This window comes from Simochromis diagramma, unplaced genomic scaffold, assembly GCF_900408965.1.
Source record: "Simochromis diagramma unplaced genomic scaffold, fSimDia1.1 OVJJ01000596.1, whole genome shotgun sequence".
Lineage (NCBI taxonomy): Eukaryota > Metazoa > Chordata > Actinopteri > Cichliformes > Cichlidae > Simochromis > Simochromis diagramma.
In genome coordinates this window covers 18,201,296-18,214,719 of record NW_024387245.1, presented here as the reverse complement: position 1 = coordinate 18,214,719, position 13,424 = coordinate 18,201,296, and the positions used below count along the sequence as shown (strand labels likewise).

At 38.3% G+C, this 13,424-nt stretch overlaps 1 long non-coding RNA gene across 1 annotated transcript; it reads left to right on the top strand.

The window, feature by feature from the left end:
* The first annotated feature begins 3,197 nt into the window (after window positions 1–3,197).
* LOC120747421 lies at window positions 3,198–11,318 on the top strand. The gene is made up of 3 exons (XR_005699114.1): window positions 3,198–3,364; window positions 8,489–8,702; window positions 9,061–11,318. It is a non-coding gene; the product is annotated as an uncharacterized LOC120747421 (long non-coding RNA).
* The last annotated feature ends 2,106 nt before the right edge of the window (window positions 11,319–13,424 follow it).

The window sequence follows — 13,424 nt, the reverse complement described above, 5'->3', positions numbered from 1 at the left end:
ACATGCCAACTGGATGAGGAAAGTGCTTTTGGAAGGCTGACAAAAGGGATGCCACAGTGGGCAGCTGAAGCAGCCTTTTGCGGTTCTGTCCAGTTGGGTGATAGCTGATTATTCGCATAAAACCATGAGACATATATGTTGCTGCAATCTTTAAAAGCTGATGAGCATTATCATTGATTCAAAGTGTGTTTCAGTATGTCACTGTGGCTGTTATCCTTTTGAAAAATGCTGCCTAAACAAGTTCACAACTGGGAGAAGAAAACAGTTTTTGGAAGTAAGAAAGTGGCGCAAAAATGAGCCAAACAGAAAACTCACAAAATCCAGCCTTTCAAAAACCCACAAATTGAGTTTCATGGTAAAACTTCTCATTGAAACTGCTTCTGTGGAGTATACTATATGTTCCCACAGACAACTCTCAGCTGACGCTGAATCGAGGTGAATCAACCTGTACATTCGCTGTGGGTATGTCGCCAAAACTGAGCACGCTATTAAAGAAAGCCTCTGCTGCACACCTCAGCTCTGATGCGTCATGATGCTGCTTTTCTCCCTGTCATTACTGAGAGGGAGGATTATCTGCCTTTAGCTTATAGGAAAGTTCTATTTATTTATTTACTGAGCAATTGCAGCTACAGGCTTAAAATGCAGCACTATAGACAAAAGCTCTGCTCTGAAACACTTTTGCAACACGCTGTTTCCAAGACTGTGAAAAAATGTGTGGTTTTATGGTCATTGTAAGTATTCTTTAATAGCCCTCTATTTGGATATAACAATATTAAATCTGAAGCAAAAATTACATTTTATTTTATTTTATCCAAAAATAGCCTTGTTGCTATATATTTTTTTTAGAAACCAAAAGCAAAATATGAATACATTCCTTTGTGCTATCATCTTCTATTCATAGAATAAATAAATAAATCTTGCTTGGCTCTATGCCTCAGATGTAATGGTCAGTATGTGAGTCACAAACAGATCAAAAAGCCAGGAAATGTGTTATGCTGCAGGAGTGGTTTAATAATTTCCTGTGTATGTTTTGATGTGATCTGTGTGATCCATTTAAAAAATATTTATTATTTGACTTACTAGTACTGCATATTATTTCATGTTACTCAATGATGGCATGCCATGATATACTGATAATTTCTTTTTCCAGTATTGCTTCAGTTCCTTGCTGATATGAACCTTCTGTATATCTCTGACTTGTTCAGGAGAGTGTTCTTGTTCAAAATGCACTTTGCACCTTGTATGGATGGATGATACATTAGCAAAGGTTGTAGATGGAGTTTGGGGACTGTGGGGGTTTAAGAGCAGCTTCATCCATTAGCTTAATGTGTTCTTTTCCACTCAATACCTAATATCCTTAATGCTCTAATGACTACTTTGTCATGTGCTCTTCTGTTTTCACCTTGGAAGATAAAACAGAACACATCACACTGTGTTAGAGGTGTTTCTGCTTAGTAAACAGTAGCACATGATGCCTTTGTCATGCTTCAAAGTACTCCAAAAATAAACGACTGCAGGCTCACTAAAGATGCTAAAGCGGGCTGTGTCATTGCCTCCAAAAATTGGATTTACATATACATATACTGACGTGTCGCTGAACCTTCTGGCTTCTTCTGCATCCACAGAAGCATATGCCTCACAGCTGTCAATGCAGCTGGAAGGTCTAGAGCTCACTGCTCCAGGTTGTAAATATGCAAACGTGTTGATTAGCCATGCAAGGCAGAGAGATCTCACATATTAAGAGCAAAAAAAAAAATCTTGCTGAACCCTAGAATGCCACATACACAACATTATTTTTTACCAGACATGAATGAATAAGCTCAATAATATCATTTCAGAAATGACATGCTCCAAGCATAGCTGTGTTTACATAGGACTCGTGTCACCTGGAGACCTCCAGTAATTTGTACATTACTTCAGCGGTCTCACCAAACACCCAGATCCTGTGATAGCCTTAGTCTAGCTACATGATTCTGAATTTCAGTGATTTCATGGTGGGTGGGTGTTATACACTTTTCTCTTGCCTTCCAGCTGTGTTGGAAATTTTAAGTAAATACATAAATTTTAGACAGCATTCAGTGTTCAAAAATTAACAAGCACATGGTGCATGGAGACCCAGTTTACAGAAAGCCCAAGCTTAAATCCAACAGAAGAATAAAATCTTAAAAGTTGAGGAGATGGATGTCATGCATGACAGTAACAGGCTCAAATTTGTCACCATATCTTCAGTCTGCTTATGGCGTGCAAATGTGCTGCAGGAAACACAGATGCAGGAGTGGTGAAAGTATGAAATAAATCCCATGCACATATCACATCTACTGAAAACACTAGTAGTCCTGAGCAAATAAGGCTTTAGATGATTGTTTCTATTTGATTTTTTATGGCTCAACGGCTTTTCTTTAGTTATTTATTCCATTTTTTTTTTTTGTCCAATCACTGACTCAAAAAATTCAATTGACATTTGTTCAGTTCATTTAGAAAACCATGATGAATATGGGATATGGTATTTTAGCAACTTTGCACTAAAACTAAATAAAGTATGCTGGCATGCAAGTAGACTATTTAGCTACACGTATTCACAGCAGCTGCATCCGTACACATAGTGTTATGTCTGAAAGTAATGACTGTCATTAGTTCAGCCTCTCATCATAACCCAATGCTCCAGGTGGGAGAGAAATGGGCCCCAAACATTTTTTAATCCCTTCAGGGGAATTCACTCTCAGAAACCTCATTAAAGCACTTCATCTGTTACTGCTGCCACCTTCAAAACATGTGAGGGCAGGAAGATTTTCCTTGGATAAGCATCAAAGATTGTTGTACAGCTCTAGGCAAGTGTTAGATTCAAACAACGCTCATGTTTTAATAAGGTGGAAAAACACCCCCACCACCACCTACATAAGTATGTCTCTTGACCGTGCCGCCTGAGATTAAACTTCGGGCTGTTAATGCTCCTAAGGTCCATTTTCTTTTCCATATGTAAATCAATGAATTGTTTTATTTGGTCTGAAATCAGGGATCTCTTACACTGCTTCACTTGCTCCAGGTAATGGACAGCCATCCACAGTGTGCTTTGTGTGTCTGTGTGTGAGTCCTTGCTCTAGAAAGCCTAAAATCTCAGCAGCCGCAGAGAGAGAGAGAGAGAAAAAATATTCCCCTAGAGATGAAGAAGGAGCAGCTGAGACTAATTTGTCAGATTACCTGGCAGCTGGGGAAAAGTAGCACCCCAAATAACCTAAGAGTTTTGCTGCGTAATTGCTTTCATTTGCAATTCATATTTGTGTGTGTGTGTGTGTGTGTGTGTGTTATTGCAGTGTGGGATAATGCACTTCAAGATGAAAGCACCAGGGATACTTGTAATGACAAGGTGAGATTCATTTTATAGACTTCCAAGAACTCAGAGAAATTAAAGACATTTCGAGATGTGGATTTAAGAATTCAATCATACAACTACAACTGCATAGGGGCCCAATTAGCCCTGTGCAATTTGGACTCAATGCCATCCTGACACAAGCCATGCACGCCCACACAGTTCAGACGCAGAGTTGTGAGAAGGTTAAATATACTCATCATGGGACAAATGTCATGGTAATTTTGTGCTTTTAATGAGTTCTTTTTCCAGGGTGGAATGATTGTACAGTACACATCTTTAATTATTTTAAAAACACAAGAACTGGGTGCACAACTGGGTGGTTTGAAGTTGTTGTGGATTTTCTCTAACCAACACAGGGTCAAATATATACACACATGCTCCAATACATCCTCCCATAATTGGTTAAATGTACCTTTAGCTTTTTTATTTCTTTTTATTTCGACAGGCTTTTGGTATATTGCTGCCTCGATATTTTAATCGTCTTCTTGGCAGAAGTGGTAGAGATCATTTAAACTGGTTGTTTTCCTGATATGAACCAAGCTTTTAAGCCTAGTCCAGAAATGTTCGATACGTCTGTGGTTAGGGATTTGGGAAGATCATTCCAGAAGTTCAGTGTTAGCCTGCTTTATCCATTCCAAAATCAACTTTGTGTAACCGTGTAGCAGTATAACTGCAGATAATGCTGGTTTCTGTGTGCCCAATTTCTTCTGTCATGATCGGCACATATTAAAAACACACTCTGTGTTCAGAAGATTCAAACAGGTCAAGCTAAATCTAATAAAAGGTTTAACATTTCTGGCTGCGCATCAAAAAGTATTTTATTCTTCTCTGTTCGTTCTCATACTTAACACAAAAGTATGCCCATGAATCAGTTCAGATTGTTTTGCCATGAAACCCATCAGAATCATAACAGACAGTGAAAGTACTCTGTATAAAATGTAACAGTTAGAGGGTGCATTTTATAGGTTCCTCCTCTCATCCCTACATTATACAATACAGACACTCAGTCTTATCTGCCCACTCACTGGTCTGGTAAAACTAAAGCTACTAACAATACATCCAAGATGATTAGGGCTGTAATGTAGTCCATTCATTCGGTCAATAAGCCTACTTCAGTCTGACTTAAACTGAGTAATCTAATCGAATCCCTTTCAAACAACCGTAGATATCATCCTATGAAAGCAAATTTACCGGATTGTAACACTATATCCGTTTCTCCAAATCCCCTATTTGAGTTATTTTCATGCTATGCAAAGATTGCTGAGTGATTCAGTTAGCATGATTCAAAAATTAATGTCATTAAGTCGAGTCTGAAGTGACAAAGTACTGTTTTTTTTTCATTTTTTTTTTTTCATGTAAAATAGCATATTGTGACTGAACAAAGGAAACTGGATGCAGGAAAATTGTATATTGTACAAGTGACACTTGGTAGAATAAAACGGGGATATTTGTACTATTTCAGAATCTGTCATTCCCTCCTTGTTCCCATCACCTAGTTTCCACCTGAGCACAAGTCCCCAACTCATTAATCAGCTCCCTGTTATTTTGCATATGCCCTATAGCCACAACTCCTTGTCTGTTGTGCTGCTTCAGCTATACTGCAGCATTCTTGTTGACTTGTTTTCCTGCAACTTGTTTTTGTCCTTTGCTTGCCCTTTTAAGTTTCTGTCTGCTTTTGAACAACGTTGCCTGTTCTGGCTGACTGCCCTTTTGTTGACATCTTCCATGTTGGTTTTTTTGTTTGTTTGTTTTTTGTTTGTTTGTTTGGGGGGGGGTTTGACCACATAAGCCTTCCCTTTACCTGCTGAGCCATGCCAAAGATTTTTAAAACTGAACTGTGGTGAACAGCAGACTGATAAAAATGAAAACTGTTGAAAGCACCCATTAATTTAACCCCATTTGTACTCTGATATTTCTAAATATCCATCCATCCATCCATCCACACATTCTCTTCCACTTATCCTTATCAGGGTTGCGGGGGGGCTAGAGCCTATCCCAGCTAACATAGGACAAGAAGCACGGTACACCCTGGACAGGTCACCAGCCTGACGCAGGGCTGACACAGAGAGAAAGACAACCATTCACACTCACATTCACACCTATGGGCAATTTAGATTCACTAAATATTTCTAAATACTTTGCAGAAAAAGCATTATTGTCTTTTTTCAAAATCGTTACTGCCTTATTTACTCCATTGGTATGCTGATATTTTATCTCCACTAACAAGCAGCCAGTTTTCTAGCGGTAAATCTAGCAATCTCAAAGCATTTCTATAAGCCCTGAAGGAAACAAGCTAGCAACACAGTAGCACTTTCTATAGAGAAGTAAGGAATATCCTGAGAGTTTTCTGAATCATTTGTGTCAAACTCTGATAAGGAGGGCTGTTCAACCCGAAAGCATGGTTGTTCAAAGGAAATTGAATCTATTTGACTACTTTGGAATACGTGGTCCTTGAAATATTACATTTGTCATGAGCAAATCAAGCTTGAAATTAAATTTGGTCAGCTCCAATACCACAAAGAGTGGGCAATAGGAGAGGCGAGTATGCTACATATGGTCTGGATTAATCCTAATACCCAGTTTTATAAAACAATTCACTTTTAAAACTTGTAGGAGTTAAGTTTGTTTTTTATACTCAAGATCCCTCCCTTTAGATGTACTTGATGTAGTGAGCTCAGTATGTGCAGTGAGGCTGTGTGGAGCTTGCTGGGTCTTGGGTACAATACTGTTACCTTTTGTCCTCAAGGGGATCCACAGATAATCACTAGGTCACTGTAATGGCAGCGTCTGATCTATCTGGTCTTTCTTCTTCTTCACAGCAACATTGGCAGAGTGCATAGACGAGAGACAAGCTTCTGTCTCCCACAACAACATGAATCTTTACCAGCTTTTAAAAGCAGCAGTGAAATCCTCTTTCATATTTACACCTAAAAAAGGTTGGATGCGATTGCTGTCTTATCGCAGCCAATACCTCTCTTTCTCACTTCAGACGCCCACAAGCGTGGACGGAGACATAACCACTCGGCCAGTCTTAAACCCTTTGTATAGAGAGTGTATTTGTATTTTATCCAAGATGATATCATCCCCCTGAGACAATCAATTTATAGAGAGATTCAATGCTGTGCACGATCCATAACAATGGGGAGCACACTGCTATCATTACTACAAAAATACACAAGTGCACTGTAATTAAAAAAACAAACAAAAAACAAGGTGGAGAAAAAAACAAAGCAAAATGATTGACTAAAGGAGTAGGAACTTGTCAGATATGTACACAGAATTAACTCTCACATTAGCTCTCTCAGTGGCAGCTTCTGTCACTTGCAGTTTTCCCTTGATGCTCAAACGCCAGGAAGAACCTCCAACTGTTTATTTTCGAGCTGCAGTCAAAGGCCCTGTGTGCCTTTGGTGTCAAGCAGGCAATCAAAAGCATGGGTATTATAGTCTGTCTGCCCATCTGTGTGAACCATCTGTAACATCAAATTCACCCTGCATTAGCATTCTAACTCCTGCCGTGGTTTGGCTCTGAATTACAGGGTGCTTTCTCTCATATAAAGTAATAGCATCGCATTAGTAAAAAAAAATAAATAAATAAAAGAAATTAAAACGGGGTATTAATTGAGTTTTGGCCACTTGGAAGCAGTAGAAAAATCTGTGGCACAACACTGATATGGACTGAAGTGTCTCAAATGGCCACTTGAGGCCCGAAATATGAGGTAATGCTCATAGAGGCCCCACCCAAGTGGAAATGCAAAATGTTGAAATAAACATATTTGCAGTTAATTTAACAGAAAAACCTCCATTTGTGAAAACAGACAGATGGTGAACTTTGATAAAAATTCACTCCTTTTAAATTTTATGACTTCATTATAATAGATAATGAAGTCTGTGGTTACCTAAGTAGCTAACTCATGAATTCAGTGTCATCTTATCGTGGCAAAACAAACAAACAAAAAAGATTGTTTTTTAAGGTCATTCTTCGTTTTTACCTTGCAAATGGCACCCATTCACTCTGCTTTAACCTCTGTTTTGGGTCTCCACAGACCCCTGAGAGAACTATAAAGACCTTAAATTTTACCTTCTTTATCCTGAACTTAGCTTGGCTAACCCTGGACATGTGTGTTTTTTCGTTCTTAGGATGATTTTTTTTTTTTTTTTTTGTTTAAAAGCTTTTTGAACAACTGCACAGTGTGGGATGTCAGGCTACAAAAATAAATGTGACCTAAGGCAGCTCTGGATAATGTCTCTTCAAAGTGAGGCATACAGTGTAAACAGCATATTTACTCCCACAAAGTTGTTTTTGGTAGTCTACAAAGCCAAACTATCCCAACATGCTTTTTTTTAGGCATTTGATTACACTGTTAGCAGATTTTACAGGATATAATGCTCTCTGTTTCCAAAAAGTCTGTTTGAAGCATTCAAAAACCAGTTTTCCCTAGTTCATAAATGTACCATTTAGTAAAGAAATTGAGAAAAATACTGCAGATCTGAAGTCAACAGAAGTGCAGTCATGTTTCAAACATATCCTAACTTACAATTCATCTGAGTATCCCTTTGTTGTGTGAAGAGTTGATGTAAGTCATCTGATTGACCAAGCCCTGGCTCACTGCTATATATTGCTTCAAGTGTAAAACTCACTCATTCTGAATGTCAGGTTCCAATTTAGTTTATGTCAAGGTTATTAACTCTCAACTGGAATATGTCCAGAGTTTGCTATTCATTCTGTGTGGGTGCTGCCTGCACTAAGTATGACATCCTGTACATGTAGCATATGTTGAAAAAGACTTATCAGAAAGGAGTCAGCAGGCAGGAGTCTATCTGAAAACACCAGCACACAGATGCAGAAAGGGATTCCTTAACATTGATTAAAAACCATGAAAATTCTGCTGTGGTTTATAACACTGGACAGTTTTATGAGTCTTAAAAATTATACTATCAGAAATATAGAGACTGTGCAGTTAGTTAAATTTATGAGAGCTCAATTTTATGACTACAGGCATTGTTTTTCTCACCATAGCTGAGCTCTGCACAGAGGATAACCATCCACAGGCTCGACTTGAGTTTTAGTTCTAGCTGTCTATGTGTCAGCGTTAGTTAAATGTTCTTCTGATTCTTCAGAGACTCGAACAGTGCGGCCTGACAGGAGGTGACCAGTGGTCTTCCCGTACACACGACGATCCTACTTCACAAGAACAGCCTCTCTAACTTTGGAAGGACATGACAGCCTCTTGCTGTGCTTTGGTTGGATCAGTTTCACAAATGACACATATCACATCATTACTGGGGCGGCTGCGGTTGGGGCGGCAGAGCAGGTCGTCTAGTAATCGGGAAGGTAGGTGGTTTGACCAAAGTATGCTGAACAAGATGCCGAACTCCATTTGCTCCCGATGCGTTCATTGGAGCGTGAAGGTGTGAATGTTTGATAGAGGAAAAAAAAGTGCTGGTATGATTGTGGGTGTGAATGGGTGAATGTGACTTGTAGCATAAAGCATTTTGAGTGCTCAAGCAAAGTAGAAAATTGCTGTGTGAGAACCAGTCGCTTTACCATCATAGTTTTCAAAAAATAACTGAATCTCCTTTCCTTTTCTGGAAGATGCATGGGCGCTCTTTCCTGTGTTTGAGTTTGTTTTTCTAGTGCTGATGCACATTCACCGTGCTGTCTTTGACTCTGCTAATCTGTCTCTGTTCAGGCGTCCCTTCTCCTTCGTCACGGCATCAATCAAGCAAACAGCAGAGTCCTCAGTTGTGGGTTGTAACTGGTGGTTCACTGACAGTTCAGGAAGCTTATTTCCTCCCAGAGGTGACATACACTGTAATGTTCTCTCCCATCTCCCATTTCCTTCTGTTGATGAGTTTCCATCTAAGCCTGCAGCAGCAGAAACAAAGACAGCTTCACTCCACATATCTTCATCTAAACCTGAATTACTGCGGCTGATGATGCTGAATCCTCAAGTCAAGCATTTAAACCTTAATTTGATAAAAACATCATTCAACACATAAAATCCATGCTCTATAAATATCTTTTTATTTTTTTCACCTGCTAATTTTCTTGGCATTTTTCAAAAGCCAAGTATGTTTCCTCAAAATGTTCCTCTACAGATCTAACAAGTGAACCCTAAGTGGCATAATGGCCATAAATGGTCCTCCATTACATTCAGCAACTTCAGAAACTCTGCACCCTTTTCATCCTCATTAAAGCAGCTTCTGAAAGGGATGATGAATATCATCAAAACAATTTTATGTCTGGTCCCCCGCGGAAAAGATGAAGCCCTTCCTTGTGAACTCGAAGCACAAACATCAGAGGCCAGCTAGAAGATTTTTTCATCCTCATAATGCGACTTGGTCAGACTTTAATATTTGATGCCAACTGAAATGTGACTATTGTTGTCCAAAGAACACATACAGATGATTAAAGCAGCAACGATGCTTAGAATAAAAGCGTGGTAATATGTTCAGCAGCTGTGTGGCCATAACAGTTTTCCCCCTTTCAAAACCATAATAATGAGCTTCAACATCTACAGCAGTGCCATGATGGATTTTACAATAAAGTGTTTTTCACATTGTTTTATGTTTAAGACCAGCTATTGATATATTGTCCATTTTTAGAGGGCGGCTCATTGTTTCTACACAAAATAACAAACAGTAAATCGTGAACAGAGGGCGTATGTTGGACAGTGCATTTTTCAGGCAATCAGTCAGCATCAACAAAATGATGAGAAAAATGACTCCAAATGTTACACTTCTTCTTCTCATCCTCTTCATCTTGTTGCAGGAAATATGGCCATATTATTAGCACCACTGTTAACACAGTTTTATGAGTATTTAAACTCACTAATAATTAAATACTCCTGCATTTCCTTGGTAACATGGTACACAGTATTGCAATTCCAAATTTTGCTTTATTTGGCCAAAAGAGGTTGATATTCAATCTTCTACTCAGAATCCCTATTTGGGGTTTTACTTGAAGATGGCACGCTATTATGCTGGTTGTATTTGTGGCTTGAGCCATCCAGTAGCTCATAAACAGAGTTAAGTCTCAAATTACTTGTCTTAGAATTGGCTGGTTAACGCTACACCAAACCTCCACTCAAGTGGACTCATCGATGAATTACCCTGCTGATGAATTGAATCTATGCAGACAACATGTTACCCTTTACCCTATTTCTGTGGACTACTTGTTTGTTCCTACACAGCATATTTTCCTTCCACCATTCATCCATCGCCTTCTGCTTATCAAGTTAAGGGTTCCTGGAGCATGCTGGAGCCTATTCCAGCTACCATAGGGCCATGAGACAGGGTATTCCCCAGACAAGTCGCCAGCCTCCTCCTTTCAAAGAAAAAATCAAACTACCACAGAAAACTCCTATTTTCTGTGAGCGCAGCTGCAGCTGTTCTACTTGGCTGTGTTGGAGATAATGGTATTGTTTCTAGTTGGATTTTATCTGCCTTTTCTGTTGAACACATGATGTTATTGACATTTCTAGCTATGTCGTAACTAGCCTATTTGAACTTGTTATTTTCTCAGTAATGGCAGATGTGTTCACCACAAGGAGGGGGTCCAATCCAACACACAGTCAGCACAGCCATTACATTGTGCCCTCACACAAGAAGTATATGTATTTGGTGTTATACTTATAAACTCAAATACAACGGTGCCTTCCCATGGGCCATAGTTAATAAATCGTTAGTTCATTGATAATTTGAAAAGTAAATATAAAGTTTTTCAGGTGAAGTAAGTGAGCTTTTCATGGCAACATAGCACAAAATAAGAATGATATATCTTTAGTAGAAAAGCTGTAGATTCACAACAATGACTTGGAAATAATCTTAGAGAGGGGTTTTGATTTTTTTTTTTTTCCTTTGAGAAGGTGCTTTTTAATTAGCTGTACACATAATCTGCTCCTGAGGGTCTTTTTGGTGATAGTAATTCTTTGGTCACTCATGCAGTTCAATTATCTTATCTTATCCTATATCCTATCTTATTCATAGCCTTTTCCTTTTTGTTTTCTTTAGGTCACGAGCAGTTGTCCAAGCATTTCACTACATATCGTACTGTGTATGACTGTGTACGTGACAAATAAAATTTGAATTTGAATTTGAATTTTAACTGGCTGAATTTCCTTTGAGGTACACTTTGTGTTAAACTGTCTAGTGGAAAACAAAGACAAAAGGAAAACCCAATGTTGTGAAACATCATCATGAAATATATATAAACACACATTTTCATTGATTTAAGGCTGCACTTAAAAATGTGTGTGTGTGTGTATAATTTCATGAAAGAGGATTTAGGAAAAAATGGACAAGGGAGAATTTCAACAAGTCAAGAGTTATGGGCACTAGAATATGCAGAAAGCCCCAATTAATAATGAATGAAGCACCTTAACTGATGGGCATTGAAATATGGCAGCAACTTTCTCCTCCATCAAGTCCTTGGTTCAATAAACCAGTCATAAAATCCTACTTATATGAACCGCATAAATAGCTTCCAATTCTACTATAAATAATCTCAAAGATGAAACATAGATAAAGCATCACAAATCACAACAGGGAATAAACAGACAAATCTGGATGCTTCTAATAATTTTAAGTCCAAATTATATTCAGACTAAGATGTCAAGTAGAAAAATTTTATTAGAATTTTTACAGAATGTAAAATCATTTTAATTAACCAGTTATTTATATATTAAAGTTTAAAAACAGATACAGATGTGCCCCATCATACAACCAAACCAAACCATTACTTGGGCTCATCCCTCCCATACAGCAGCAGCATGAGGGATTCAGTAGTATTGTCATGCAGCTTGACATTCCTTCAATACCATTAGTTGGCTGACTACAGCTGCAGTACAGTAACGGATCCTATACTGGATACTGACTCCGACATGTACAGAAAAAGAAGAGAAAAAACACATTTGTTGTCCCAGGAGGTCTTGGTTTGAATGACATCATACACACACAAAAAGGCATTGATTAAAGCCAGGCACCTATTTGTGGGTAAAAGTGTGTGAGGTCTAATTAAAAACAACACTGATTTGAGATTAGAAAAAAGAAAAAAAAGAAAAAAACAATTCTAATTATGCATTACAGTAAAGAATCAAAACCTTACAAAAAATAAAGACTTTGACTAATTAAGAACCCAGAACTGTATACAAATTGGCAGTAACCAGAAACACTGGTTAATTCATGGCATTGAATAAAACAATACATACATATAAACATGAGAACAGTTATTTTACATTAGCAACCTGCTGTAATGCACTTAAAGAAAAAGAGGGAACCTTCTTCCAGAGTGATCACAAAGTAGCTCCAAACACTGATGGGCAGTTTTCCTTTTGTGGTCTCACTGTATGTGAAAAGCCACATATTAAAGCCCACAAAGAAAGCTGACAAGCTGAACAGTCACCCACCCATGAATGCAGAAAAAAAAAGGGAGTAAATTTAAATGTCACTTTACCAAGTAGAAAATTCTTCATTTCACAGGTGTTTTCCCATCATAGTAGACTGTCAATTCAGCTGCTACATTGCATATAATGTAAATAAATATATAAATGTATGGCAGCTGCAATTATTTTTTAAAGGGGGAACAAAAAGAAATGCATATTAAAAGGGCCAGATGTATTGGCCAGGCAATTAGAGTGTGTAAACTTTATGGATATGGTGTTGTTTTTCAAACACTTATGAACCACTTGCAAGACTGATTTCAACTGTTCTTGAAGGTTTTATACGTTAGGAAGGTTTACAAGAAACATTCAAAAACACCTAACAGATGTTATCTCTCTATCCAAATGCAAATTTAAAGGGGCCTCAAAGTCTCAATGCATCCCAAAAGTATATCCCAAAATGTTGATTCTGTTCATCTGGACTTGGCGTCTTCAGTGGGACAAACATTTTGCCAATCATCCAAGTGACTTCTTTAGTCTCAGCTGACTGTAGGATTCCCCAACCCTAAACAGTACATTTGCACAATGACTGAAACCAGCCCACTGAAACCAGCCCACTGAAACCAGCCCACTGAAACCAGCCCACTGAAACCAGCCCACTGAAAAGGGAAAGA